The sequence below is a fragment of the Elephas maximus genome, chromosome 2 (genome assembly GCF_024166365.1).
Source record: "Elephas maximus indicus isolate mEleMax1 chromosome 2, mEleMax1 primary haplotype, whole genome shotgun sequence".
In the NCBI taxonomy this organism is placed as follows: Eukaryota; Metazoa; Chordata; class Mammalia; order Proboscidea; family Elephantidae; genus Elephas; species Elephas maximus.
The window spans coordinates 116,245,992-116,260,428 of NC_064820.1; positions in this window are offsets into that span (position 1 = coordinate 116,245,992).

Sequence of the window (14,437 nt, forward strand, 5' to 3'; positions counted from 1 at the left end):
TCTTTAGATCTCAGCAATGGGTTTTGTGCATGCATGAAGGTCAGAAGTCTACCCATAACCTGTAAAGTCTTTATACCTAAGGAGTTGCAAGGACCAGAGCTTCAGAGAAAAAAGCACTCCCAGGCTAAGGCGATCCAACTTTGCCTGCTCTTTCTAAAAGATTTGCATGTTTCAGATATAAGGTGTCCCATCAAAACTTCTGTCCCATCCCACCAGGATTATTTTATAGGTGACAGGAATTTATTAGATAAATTAAATTGTGTTGTAGTGTTAATAACTGGCAATGACACCCTATAATAAAAATCACTAACATTTATTAAGCTCTTACTATATATATATATTTTTTATATATGAAGGTTTTTAACAAGGGAAACCCTCCATGAGATGGATTGACACAATAGCCACAATGATGAACTCAAACATACCAATGATCATGAAGACAGTGCAGGATCGGGCAACATTTTATTCTGTTACACATAAGATCACCATGAATCAGAGCCAACTCAACAGTAACTAGCAAAAACAGCGTGTGTCAGGGACTGCATTATGTATTATACGTGTGTTATTTCATTTGATCTTCTCAACAACCTAAATGAAGGTAAATAATATAATTTATCATTCCCATCTGGCAGATATGGAAATTTAGGCAGAGACTTAATGCCATCTTATTACATTTGCACAGAATTGAGTTCAAACCCAGGTACTGTGGCTCTAGAACCAGAACAATTAACCAGCAACTTACACTTTATAGCATACAAAAAGATGTAATCTTTCATTATTCTCTAAATATTGTTACCTGGGGTCAGCCCTTGGAGACTCTCTGTCCCTCATTTGTAAAACTAAAGGATCAAACTGCCTCAGTGGTTTTGAAGGTTCAGCCAAGCTCCACTTGGCCTGCTTTGGGTAGAAACAGAAGATGGGAGTAGCAGGGCTCTTACTTCCTCACCCTATTTTTAACTGAAGCACTTCTTCTGTCTTTTGTATGTTAGATTTAGGCATGAAACTTCTTTTCATGAAGGGTGCTAAATTCTGAAACATTTTGAAACCCACTGCTCTAGAACAGAGATCACAAACTCTTGGCCCATGGTCTAAATGCACCTTGCAGATGTTTGTTTTTTGCTTGCCACCAAAGAGTTTTTGTTTCTCTTTGCTTTAATTTGAAGTACCAGACACCAGTTGCCATGGAGTTGATTCTGACTCATGGTGACCTCATGTGCTGCAGAGTAGAACTGTGCTTCATAAGGTTTTCAATGGCTGTGGGCTTTCAGAAGCCGATTACCAGGAGGCCTGTCTTCTGAAGCACGTCTGCATGGATTTGAACAGCCAACTTTTCAGTTAGTAGCAGTCCAGTGCTTAACCATTTGCACCACCCTGGGACTCCATTAAATTTGAATTACACACTCATATTTGAAAGTTAGGGTATTTTACATAAAATTTGAGCCTGCCTTGAAAAATTAGATGTGGAAGATTGGACAAGCATTCCCATGTAGTAACAATTGTGTTAGACTGAAAAGTTTTTTGGATGATTATATGTATTCTCCAATTCCCCACAGTTCTCACCCAGCTCATTTCATTCAAAACTCTACTTACTTGGTCCCTACAGGCATTTGAATTTACAGTCCCTAGTCTAGACCTTCATATGCTGGTGTGCTTTACTCAAAATGAGAAGAAACAGCTGCAAACATTCATTAATAATCAGAACCTAGAATGTACAAAGTACGAATCTGGGAAAACTAGAAATCATCAAAAATGAAATGGAATGCGTAGACACAATATCCTAGGCGTCAGTGAGCTGAAATGGACTGGTATTTGCCATTTTGAATCAGACAATCATGTGCTCTGCTATGCCAGGAATGACAACTTGAAGAAGAATGGAGTTGTATTCATAGTCAAAAAGAACATTGCAAGATTTATATCCCGAAGTACAACACTGTCAGTGATAGGATAATATTATACACCTACAAGTAAGACCAGTTCATAAGACTATTATTCAAATTTACACACCAACCACTAAGGCCAAAGATGAAGACATGGAAGATTTTTACCAACTTCTGCAGTCTGAAACTGATCAAACATGCAATCAGGATGCAATGATAATTACTGGTGATTAGAATGTGAAAGTTGGAGACAAAGAAGAAGGATCGGTAGTTGGAAAATACAGCCTTGGTGATAGGAACAATACTGGAGATAGCACAACAGAATTTTGCAAGACCGATGCGTTCTTCGTTGCAAATACCTTTTTTTTACCAACATAAAGGGCAACTACACACACACACCTAGCCAGATGGAATACACAGGAATCAAATCGACTAAATCTGTGGAAAGAGACCATGGAAACTCTCGATATCATCCAGGGGCCAACTGTGCAACAGGCCATCAATTGCTCATATGCAAGTTCAAGAGCCAAAGCACAACCTTGAGTACATCTGACTGGAATTTAGAGACCATCTCAAGAATAGATTTGACACATTGAACACTAATCACCAAAGACCAAATGAGTTGTAAAATGATATCAAGGACACCATACATGAAGAAAACAAGAGGTCATTAAAAAGACAGGAAAGAAAGAAAAGACCAAAATGGATGTAAGAAGAGACTCTGAAACTTGCTCTTGAACATAGAGTACCTAAAGTGAAAGGAAGAAATGATGAAGTCAAAGAGTTGCACAGATTTCTGTGCAAAAGACATGTGCGAAGAGCTGGAGATAGAAAACCAAAAGGCAAGAATGCACCCTGCGTTTCTCAAGCTGAAAGAACTGAAGAAAAAACTCAAGCCTCCAGTTGCAATATTGAAGGATTCTATGGGGAAATGTGAAATGATGCAGGAAGCCTCAAAGAAGATGGAGAGAAAAACACAGAGTCACTATACCTTAAAAGAATTGGTCGATGTTCAACCATTTCAGGAGGTAGCATATGATAAGGAACTGATGGTACTGAAGGAAGAAGTCCAAGCTGCACAGAAGGCATTGGCAAAAAACTAGGTTTCAGGAATTGATAGAGTATCAATTGAGATGTTTCAACAAATGGTAGCAGCCCTGCAAGTGCTCACTCGCCTATGCCAAGAAATTTGGAATACGGTTATCTGGCCAACTGTCTGGAATAGATCTATATTTATGCCTATTCCCAAGAAAGGTGATCCAGCCAAATGCAGAAATTATCAAACGATATCATAAATATCACACACAAGCAAAATTTTGCTGAAGATCATTCAAAAGCAAATGCAGCAGTATATTGACAGTGAACTACCAGAAATTCAAGCTGGATTCAGAAGAGGATGGGGAATCAGGGGTATCAATTATGATATTGGGTGGATCCTGGCTGAAAGCAGAGACTACCAGAAAGATGTTTACCTGTGTTTCATTGACTATGCAAAGGCATTCAACTGTGCGACTCATAGCAAGTTATGGATAACCTTGCATAGAATGAGAATTCCAGAACACTTAATTGTGCTCATGAGGACCCTATACATAGATCAAGAGGCAGTTGTCCTTCGAATAGAACAAGGGGATACCGCACAGTTTAAAGTCAGGAAAGGTGTGTGTCAGGGTTGTGTCCTTTCACCATACTTATTAAATCTCTATGCTGATCAAATAATCTGAGAAGCTGGACTATATGAAGAAGGAGAAGGCATTGAGATTGGAGGAAGACTCATCAACAACCCGTGTTGTGTAATTGATGTAACCTTGCTTGCTGAAAGCAAAGAGGACTTGAAGCACTTACTGATGAAGATCAAAGACCACAGCCTTCAGTATGGATCACACCTCAACATAAAGAAAACAAAAATCCTCACAACTGGACCAATAAGCAACATTATGACAAATGCAGAAAAGATTGAAGTTGTCAAGGATTTCATTTTACTTGGATCCACAAACAACACCCATGGAAGCAGCAGTCAAGAAATCAAAAGATGCATTGCACTGGGCAAATCAGCTGCAAAAGACCTCTTTAAAATGTCAAAAAGCAAAGATGTCACCTTGAAGACTAAGGTACGCCTGACCCAAGCCATGGTATTTTCAATCACCTCATATGCATTCGAAAGCTGAACTATGAGTAAGGAAGACCTAAGAAGAATTGACACCTTTGAATTGTGGTATTGGCCAAGAATAATAATAAACCATGGACTGCCAAAAGAACAAACAAGCCTGCCTTGTAAGAAGTACAACCAGAATGCTCCTTAGAAGCAAGGATGAGGAGGCTACATCTCATGTACTTTTGACATGTTATCAGGAGGGATCAGTTCCTGGAGAAAGACATAATCGTGGGCTAAGTAGAGGGTCAGCAAAAAAGAGAAAGACCCTAGATGAGATGGATTGACACAGTGGCTGCAGCAGTGGGCTTAAGCATAACAAGGATTGTGAGGATGGTGCAGGACTGGGCAGTGTTTCCTTCTGTTGTACATAGAGTCACCATGAGTCGGAATTGACTGGATAGCACCTAACAACAACAGTCTAGATTATCCTTAAAATCCGTTCTATTCCTGAATATACCCCAAAATGTATTGTAAATGTCTAACGATAACAACTTTTATGTACACTCAATATTCTTCAGAGCTTCCTACCTGCATCCCCCTCACCACTACCTCCATCTCAAAACACACACAATGTTCAATACATAATAGAAGCTTTATAATTGCTTTTTATGTTGAAAAGTGACTTACTATATCATATCACTCAGGAATATTTACATTTTATCAAAGAATTTCTTAGCCCAAAGGGATGCATTTCTAGTGGCATATTTCATCATACTCTATGTCAGCCAAACCTGGGAGAAATTTTAGGGGTAGAAAGATTCTGTTAGTAAAAACATTTGTTTGCAATAAATAGTCACTTTGGTTCACTTCATTAGTTAGTACTTGTTATACAGATATTCAAAGACACAGACAAGCAAGAATATCATGGAATATCTTATACACCTCAGAGACTGGAATATTCGGGAATAAGAAAATCCAACAAAGCACCAGTGACCACTAACTTTCAGGGCACTCTAGTAGCAGGATTTGGTGGATCCTTGATTTTCTAGTGATTAAGCTCCTTCCTGAAAACCCTGGTGGTGTAGTGGTTAAGAGCTATGGCTTCTAACTAAGAGGTTGGCAGTTCAAATCCATCTGGGGCCCCTTAGAAACCATATGAGGCAGTTCTACTCTGTCCTATAGGGTCGCTATGAGTCGGAATCGACTCGACGGCACTGGGTTTGGTTGTTGATTTCTGACTGTATCTCCTCTTTCTACCAGTACCAATTAGCCACCTTACCCTCAACTCTCTGTTGTTTCTGTTTCAGTTTCTGCTTACTCATAAATTCTGTTTACTTACACCATCAGTTTACTCATCTTTCTTGCTGCCACAAGGCCTGTTTTTGTGGTTCTTTTTAGCTTATACTCCCTCCCAAAACCAACTAATTGACTCCCTCCCCAGATGCCCTAGTTCAAATTCCTGTGCAAGAACATCTGACCCAACTAATCACCATTTTGCCTGCTTGGGCAGGTTTTTATGCCAAACCATCTCATAGGACATTGGCGAGCCTAGGGATTGGTTAAGGATAGGACCACCCTGGTCCAGTCAAACAGGTTTGTGAGAAGGGGAATGGGGGCCACCCAGGGCATCTCCCACAGACTACTTGTGTTAGGTAAGACACTTTCCCTTAGAAGGAAGCTATTGGCATGACAGACACTGTGATGGACCTGTCCAACAGAATCTTTAAACTTCAACTCAGATTGTGCCAGTGTCTCCATCTTTGATGGCAGTTTCCCTCTGAAAGGGTCAAACCAAAGCTGAGACTATATTGCTATAACATTCCCTTTCACGAGGGCCTTTAAGCAGATGCCATCAGAGGACCTCTGTGGTTCGTGCATGCTCTTTGATGACAAATTAACTCAGTAAGTCTTAGTCCCTGATATGCATGAACCTCAATGGTTTTTTGGGGCATCTGAACCAACTCCTTTACTTATTATGATCCAGGCTTAAATTTTAGTGAATTACACTGACCACTAAAAGTCTTCATCAAATCCATCCCCATGGCTCTATATAATATCTATATGCTAAGGAATCCCAGCAGTACAAGTCCATTTCAGATCTTTTTCCTGAATATCAGGGAAAAAAAATATATATATATATACATATACACCCCATATCCACCTAAACATCCTGTACTTATTTTATGTTTTTCAATGTTGCTAAAATTCATCATGCTCAAACTAATTTCATTGGTCTTCACCCCCAATTAACCTACTCTCCCTTAACCATACATTACTCAGATAATAAATTTGGGTGACATTCTGGACTTTCACCTCTCCCAGGCACATATCCAATCAATAATCACCACACCTATAGAATACTGTTTCTCAAATATCTCTCAGCTATGTATCTAGAGTAAATTAGTTTTTGAAGAAATACAACAAGAATGCTCCCTAGAAGCAAGGAGAGTGAAACTTTGCCTAGCTTACTTTGGATATATCATCAGGAAAAAACAAATGCTAGACAAGGATATCATGTTTGGTAGAAGGTCAGTGAAAATGAAGAAATCCCTCAATGAGCTGGATTGGAACAATAGCCTCAACAATGGGCTCCAACACATCAACGATCATGGAGATGGCACAAGACTTGGCAACATTTCCTTGTTACACATAAGGTTGCCCACCATGAGTCAGAGCCAACCTGATGGCAACTAACGACAACAAAATGTCTCTAGTGCTCCACCTCCAATGCCACAGTGAAATACATTAATTTCTCACAGGACTGATGCTCTTTGTTACCTCTAGTCTTTTGTTTAACAAAGTTAGTACCTCTTACTAGAACACTATCCTCCCCTCCACTACCTCCCCCTGATCCAAACCCTAAACTCCTGTTGTCTGGCTAAGTCCTCTTCATCATTCAAGTCTCAGGTATAGTTGCTTCCTCGGGAAGCCCTCCCTAGCCAACCAATTCTGGCGCAGGTACTCCTCCTACGTGCCTCAACTCTGCCACCCTATTTTTTACCACATTTTGTTTGCCTGTTTGCTCATCTATAATTTCTGCTAGGCTACTTACTCTCTGAGACAGGGACCATGTCTGCCTTGTTTAAATCTGTGTTCCCAGCAGCTTGATAAATATTTGTTAAGTGAATAAATGCCCTACTCTGCCAGAGCTATATGCCTTCAATATTATTTTTTCTTTAAAAAGCACCCAGAGGATAAGGCTGGTATTTTGATAACATTCAAAGACAATTGGAAACAGTCAGAGACATGCACAGTCCCAAAAAAGAATGACTAACATACAAATAAAAAGACGCAAAAATCAAATGAAGATGCACGTCACACAGAGTCGTGTAAATCATTAAAATAAGCAGATACAAATTCTGTACCTAAATGTGTTTCCTAACCCATATTTCTAAGAAGGATAGCACACCCTGCCCCTGAGAATTACAGAATACCTTTTTTCTTTTTCCACTGTTCATGTACTAATTCATATGTTTGAAACTCAGATGCTCAGATAACAAATAACCAAGTGTTGGAAGGAAAGTTACAAATTATAGTCATATGTCACAGTCCAAGCAAATGGCAGCCAAATTTCCCTATATAAATTGCAGAATTCTCCTATGATTTCACAAGATATATTGAAAAGAAAAACAGTAAAACGGAAATTCATTTTTTACTCTGCTAATATAGTATATTGGTAAAGGGCTCTTGTTTAAATTGTTACAGATGAGTGAGTTTTTCCAGAAATGCAATTTTAACAAAGCATAATACCACTGAGATATTAAAACTGAATTAAAAAAAAAATAGGTTAACACCCTCAGAGCAAATCATGCTAATATCACATGCTTTAAATAATGTTCTATTTTAAATAAATTAGTTTGCCAGCAACAAGAAAACAGATTTCATAAGAAGACAATGGAAGAATAGTGTTAGTCCAAAGATGCTTTAGGAAAAAAATGAATTATAATTGACTAAAATCTGTGAATTAATCTAAAGAAGTTTTGATCCAGTAACCCTTCAATGTTTTTGATGATTTTGTTGCTATGGCTATTGTTGTTGATTATTAGTGAGTCCAAAGTTATCACTATGAAAGTGAGACATAAAAATGTTCAAACCATACTTTTCAGGTCAAACTGTTACATTTTTATCCCTGAGGATGGATAAAACGCTCAAGGCAAAAAATCATGTTTGTCGCAAAAGTGGTAATTAATTGCTGCTAACCCTCATCATCCTTCCAACATTTTTACATAAGAGAGCTGAGTAAGACACTGACAGAGAACAGCCTCAAAGATGTCTGAGGTAAAAATCTGCAGCCTGAGGCTTCTCTGAAGGAAAGGCAGGTAAACACAACAGTTTCTGTCTTGGGGTGATTAAAGGATAATTATTTGTAGGCAGATGAGGTTTAAGACTTTCTTTTACCCCTGCCCACTAGCCCAGTTCTATTTCCCAAGGTCAGGTACAGCCCCTACCCGTGATACAACCTGGGTACCTAAACACTCCATTTCTCACCTTCTGAAAGAACAAATTTGTAGTAGCTCCTATTTAAATGTTACACATGTTCTAAGCATTCCAGAGTGCAGGTTTTATTATTTTTATATGAATTTGCCCTGATCTCAAGTTCAAAAAATAATAACAATAAAGGGTATTTTGCTGCAGCCTGATGTAGAAACTCTAAATATTCCAGAATAAACTTGTTCTAGCACAGCCAATTGGAGATTATTAGTTGGCATCGTTTGGCTGTATTCAGAAATAAACGAGCATCCCCTTGTAGCAATCCTTATAACATTATCTCTGTTTGCAGGGTTGTTATGCTTATAAGTACTTTTGAAATCCATGCTGATCTAAAAAAAGACCTAAGGTTTCTTCTTATGTCTTTTCCTAAGTCAAGGAAAGCAAAACTCCAGAAGGAATACATTTTTATAGAATATATGAGACATATGGGGAAAAATATCCAAATAAAAGCCCTTGTGAAATCTATTTGTGATCAGTGGAATTAGACATCTTCCTAGTGGTCCTGGTGACCATCACAACAGATGTGTGATATCTATGTCTGTCAAGTGCCTCTTCAAAGCCTTACATGGTTGGCTTGTCCTTGTTCAGCTCAGTCATTTAAAAAATACTTTGAGAGCCAGCCATGAGAATTACAAATCATTTTTCAAAGGTATGTACAGCTCTGCAAATTACAATGAGTTTACAGGTGCAGCCTTATTCTGTGTAACCTAGAGATGAAAGCATTATCAAGGGCACTGATGCTCATTGCTGCATCAATGAAAGTCTCATGAATTCAAAAATTGTGGCAATAATCTCTTTCATGGAAATAGATCTATTAGGTTGTCAAGCAGATGGCATCTGATTTCCTCCTAAATGAGGAGGCCTTGGAAAGTAGTGTAAGTGTTCCAACAGCAGTGGGCAGCAGGAGCAGAAAATAGACGCAGTGAGCCCAGCTCCCTTGATGACCTGCCAGAGCTTGAGGGATGAAATGTGGAGGAAAGAAGCTAGTCAGTTTCTCAGATACTGGCTCACTTAAAACTCATAAGGAACTCTCAGAGTAGCATTCTTTTCTTTTAAAACATCTATTTTAAAGATGAGGAAGCTGAAGTACAAAGAATTTAAGTGATTTTCCCAAGACCACTAAGCTAACAAATGTCATAGCAAGATTCTAACCAAAAAGGAACTAAAAAGGAAGAGGCACTTGCCCCTCATGCTTCAGTAACACACAACACACAGACACAGACACACACCCCTCCTATAAAATCAGCACATCATCAGGCCTCAAAGTCTGATTATCAGCTCTTTCTTCCTACTTGTATATACTTTTCAAGCCACGTGTTGTCCTGTTTGGATACTGCCATTTTCTTTTTATCCTTCAAAAAACAAAAAAAACAAACCTATTGCCATCAAGTCAATTCTGACTCACAGTGACCCTACAGGACAGAGTACGACTGCCCCTCAGGGTTTCCAAGGAGCACCTGGTGGATTCGAACTGTCAACCTTTTGTGTGCCACCAGGGTTTCTTTTATCTTTCAAAGTGCTCCTAAATGTTCATTTGAACTTAAACTTCTCATATAAATATTACTCTGGGTTTTGTCCTTCCCTAAAGCTGACCCTGGCACTGGACACTAGGCTTGTATGTATTTCTCATTCTCTTTTACCTCCCCATTCCCCACTTCTTCTGCCCTGTGCTGATGTGGCTAAGCACTGTTAAAGAAAATCCAGGAACCCAGCTGACCTGGTCTAATAAATTCTATATTGTCACACTGACTGCTTACTCCAAAGCAACATAACTATATGAGTATGCTATACCCTCATACTCAAAATTTTCAGCATGATCAGGACACCCTTCATTATCTGCCCCCTACTCCCTCTGCACCTGCTTTTCCAGCCTCAGCTCATATTACTTGCCCTCTCATTCACTATCTTTTTTCTTTCATTCATATTCCCTAACTTGGCACATTCTTTTTACCCATAGCTTTTGAGTATTCTATCATTCTTTCTGGGACGTTCCTTACACCATACTGCTTAAGACCCACACATCAGCTTCCTCCAGCCTCCATTCTAGTTAGGCTCCCTCACTGCACCTCACACTTTTCTTTCATTGACCTTATTATGATCTCTAAGTATCTATTTATTTCTGAATGGATGAATACTCCCAATTGTTCCTCCAAGTAAAGTGAAGAGCATTTGTAAAAGATAAGAGATAAGGAAGATGGTGCATTTGTGACACGGAAAGGAGTCCAGTATAGTTGAGGCAGAGAGAGTGAGAAGTAGAGTGGCACTAGATGAAGGTGAAGAGGCAGGCTTAGGCCATATTGTGGAGCAATTCATAAGCCATGGTAAGAAGTTGGATATTATCTTACCAAAAATGGAAAGATATTAAAGAGTTTATAGCAGAAGAGTAACATGATAAGGCTTGCATTTATAGGGAATTGCTCTAGGTAAAATGTTAAAAATGAACTGGAAGGGACAAAAGTGGTTACAGAAAGACCAATTTGGAGTTTCTTATAGAGGACTTGGACTAGGAGTAGGGCTGTGAGGATGGAGAAAGATAGTTAACAGAATTATTTGTGAGATAAATTTGATAGTCCTTACCCACTGATTGGATGTAGACATGAGAGTGGAGGAGTATCAAGAAAGAATCACACAGTTTTTCCTTGATCAAATAGATGGATGGTGGTGCCCCTTCTACTGAGAGTAGAAGACTAGAAGAGAAGCAGAAGAGTGGATATTGATGAGTGCTTTAAATAGGTTGAGTTTAAGAATCTTCTGGAGAAGCCAAGTGAATATTTCAGTAGGCAATTGAATATATGCAAATGTGAGTATATTCAACATATAAAAAGTTTTTGAAGCCTTGGTGTGGCCTGGGAATGGAGGAAAAATATAGAGTAAGAAGAGATTGCCTAGAACATTCTTCTTGCCTGTGTTGCCAAGAAATAACCTTTCTGCCAAACTCTATTCCTTCAAACCCTTCAAAACCTTATTTAAAACTCACATTTTCCGTGAAGCCTTCCCAGATTCACTTTGCCTTTGTCCTATCATTCTAATAACACTCATTACCATTGAAAAATGTTATCATTGGCTACATTTATATTTAAGGGCCTCTCCTCAGGCCAATATTATGTTGCAAGTTCCCAGAGGACAGGCTTCATGTTTCCCCTTTCATTTTAATTTGCCACAGGATGAGTGAGAGAGGTATATGCTACTCATTCAACTGATATTCTTGACAAACCAACTGCATACCTGTTAGTTGTTGTTGCTCTTATTGTTGCCTAATTGTTGCCTTTGAATCGACTCCCAACTCATGGTGACCCCTAGAAATATATACCTATTTGGGCTTTGTAAATTTTGAGTTTCCATATAATCACAGAGGCAATTTTAGTAATTTATGTAAATATTTTTGTTTTGGCAAAGTTATGTATGTAATTAAAAAAAGATATAATCATATGATTTAGTCAGAGTAGAGGGTTAGAATTATAGCTAGCCAACACACTGACCAAAGAAGAACATTAAGGCAAAAATGCTATCAGAACATAAAGCCAGCCAAGGCCTTCCATTACCATTTCCAATTCCATTTCATTGACATGTTTAGTGCCTGGAAATGACATTAACAGCCCGATCTGTGATCCTACATAAGTTGGCCTACACAGACACGGCATAAAATATGAAGGCAGTTCCCAGGCATATCAACTTCCCTGAAAATTGACAGCTGTCAACAAGCATTACCGACAAAGTGATATGGAGTACCCCCATTAGCTGGTCATTAGAGCAGTGCCTATGAGTCCCTGGGTGGCACAAATGGTTAGGCACTGAACCACCAACCAAAAGGTCAGTGGTTCAAATCTGCCCAGAGGTGCCTTGGAAGATAGGCCTGATGATATGCTTCCAAAAGTTCACAGCTTTGAAAACCCTATGGGGCAGTTTTATTCTGCATACATGGGGTTGCCATGTGTCAAAATTGTACAAGTTTTCTCACTTGTATAATTAGCAAAAATTCTAACCTTATAGTCTTGTGTGTGTGTGTGTGTGTGTGTGTGTGTGTGTGTGCTTTAGGTTAAAATCTATACATAGCTCAAGTTAGTTTCGCATTCAAAAATTTATACATGTATTGTTCTGTGACATTGGTGGCAATCCCCTAAACGTGACAGCACTCTCCCCCTTTCCACCCCAGGTTCCCTTTGTCCATTCATCCCCTTCTCCTGTCCCTTTCTGCCTTCTCAACTTACTTTTTTTGGGCAGGAGCTGCCCACTTGGTTTGGCGTTTTTGATTGAACTAAGAAGCATGTTCCTCACGTGTGTTATTATTTGTTTTATAGGTCTGTCTAACCTTTGTCTGAAAAGTGGGCTTCAGAAGTGGCTTCAGCTCTGAGTTAGCAGGGTTTCTGGGGGCCATAGTCTCAGGGATTCCTCCTGTCTCTGTCAGACCGGTAAATCTGACAGTCTTTTTTTGTGAATTTGAATTTTGTTCTATATTTTTCTCCCACCCTGTCTGGGATAACTTTATAGTCTTGTAATTATTAAATAGTGATGATAATTATTATTTTCGCTGTTGTAGATTGAACTGTGTCCCCCAAAAATGTGTGTAAACTTGGCTAGGCCATGATTCCCAGTATTGTGTGACTGTCCACCATTTTGTCATCTGATATGATTTTCCTGTGTATTGCAACTCCTATCTCTATGATGTTAATGAGGTGAGATTAGCGGCTATTATGTTAATGAGGCAGAACTCAATCTACAAGATTAGGTTGTGCCTTAAATCTATCTCTTTTGAGATGTAAAAGAGAGAAACTGGGGTGAGCCTTCCTCATACCACCGAGAAAGTAGTGCCAGGTCCCTGCTCTGAGAAGCTCTTAGTCCAGGAGAAGATTGATGACAAGGACCTTCCTCCAGAGCCAACAGAGAGAGAAAGTCTTCTCCTGGAGCTGACACCCTGAATTTGTACTTCTAGCCTACTAGACTGTGAGAGAATAAACTTCTGTTTGTTGAAGCCATCCACTTGTGATATCTCTGTTACAGCAGTGCTAGATAAAAAATAGCTAAGACAATTGCATTTTAACTTATGTCTAAATCTATTTAAACTTCCCCTTACATACAGTGAAAAATGGAATCCACTTCAAAATGATATTTGATGCATTTATTATAGAGGAGAAAAATTCTACAAAAGTAGGAATCACTTAGAAAGAAACATTAAGGAAAAAAATACGCTTTCATCTCAGCAAATAAGTGGTAATTTATTACTTCTTTCTTGCGTGTGATAACGAGTTCTGTAATACAATAGTCTATATTCTGAATGAGTAATGTCAAAATTTTACACACATAACACTTCCTTTAGTGTTTTTAATAACATTAACATCCTTATACTAACGGGTTGCTGAAAAATTCACCACTAGAAGGCTAGTCTTTCAGAAAGGAGAAATTTTAAAAGATGTCTTTAAAGCCAGGATCTTCACTACTAACACATTATACTATATTATAATCTTGTAATTCTAATAATAATAAATTATGAAAAGTAACATCTGTTATCTACTGAGTAAGTCTGTATTATTCTTTCATTTTTTTAATACTGACTTAACACCCTCTTCACGCAGAGAATGTGTTAAGCAATGGGTGTACCATGGTGAATCAAACGGCCGTGGTCCCTGCCTTCATGGAAGTTACAGATAGTCTGAGAGACATTTAATAAACAAGTAAATATATACTCACACACAACATATTATTGTCACTCATGGGTGGGGGAGCAGAAAGTCCTCAGCAAAGAATAACTTTAGGTAGAAAATCCAGGGAACCCAGCTCTAAATGGAGACTTAATTTAAGTCCTAAAGTATAGGAAGGACCCAAAAGTATGCAAAGGGCTAGGGAGTAAGGGAACTAGCAGAGGAACAACTTATGCAAAGGCCTTGAAGCAGGAAATAGGCAGTTTCCAAGAACTAAAAGCAGTCAGTGGTGTTGGAAAGTAGGTGTATTAAGAGATGAATGCAGAAGGGTGAAAGGGGAC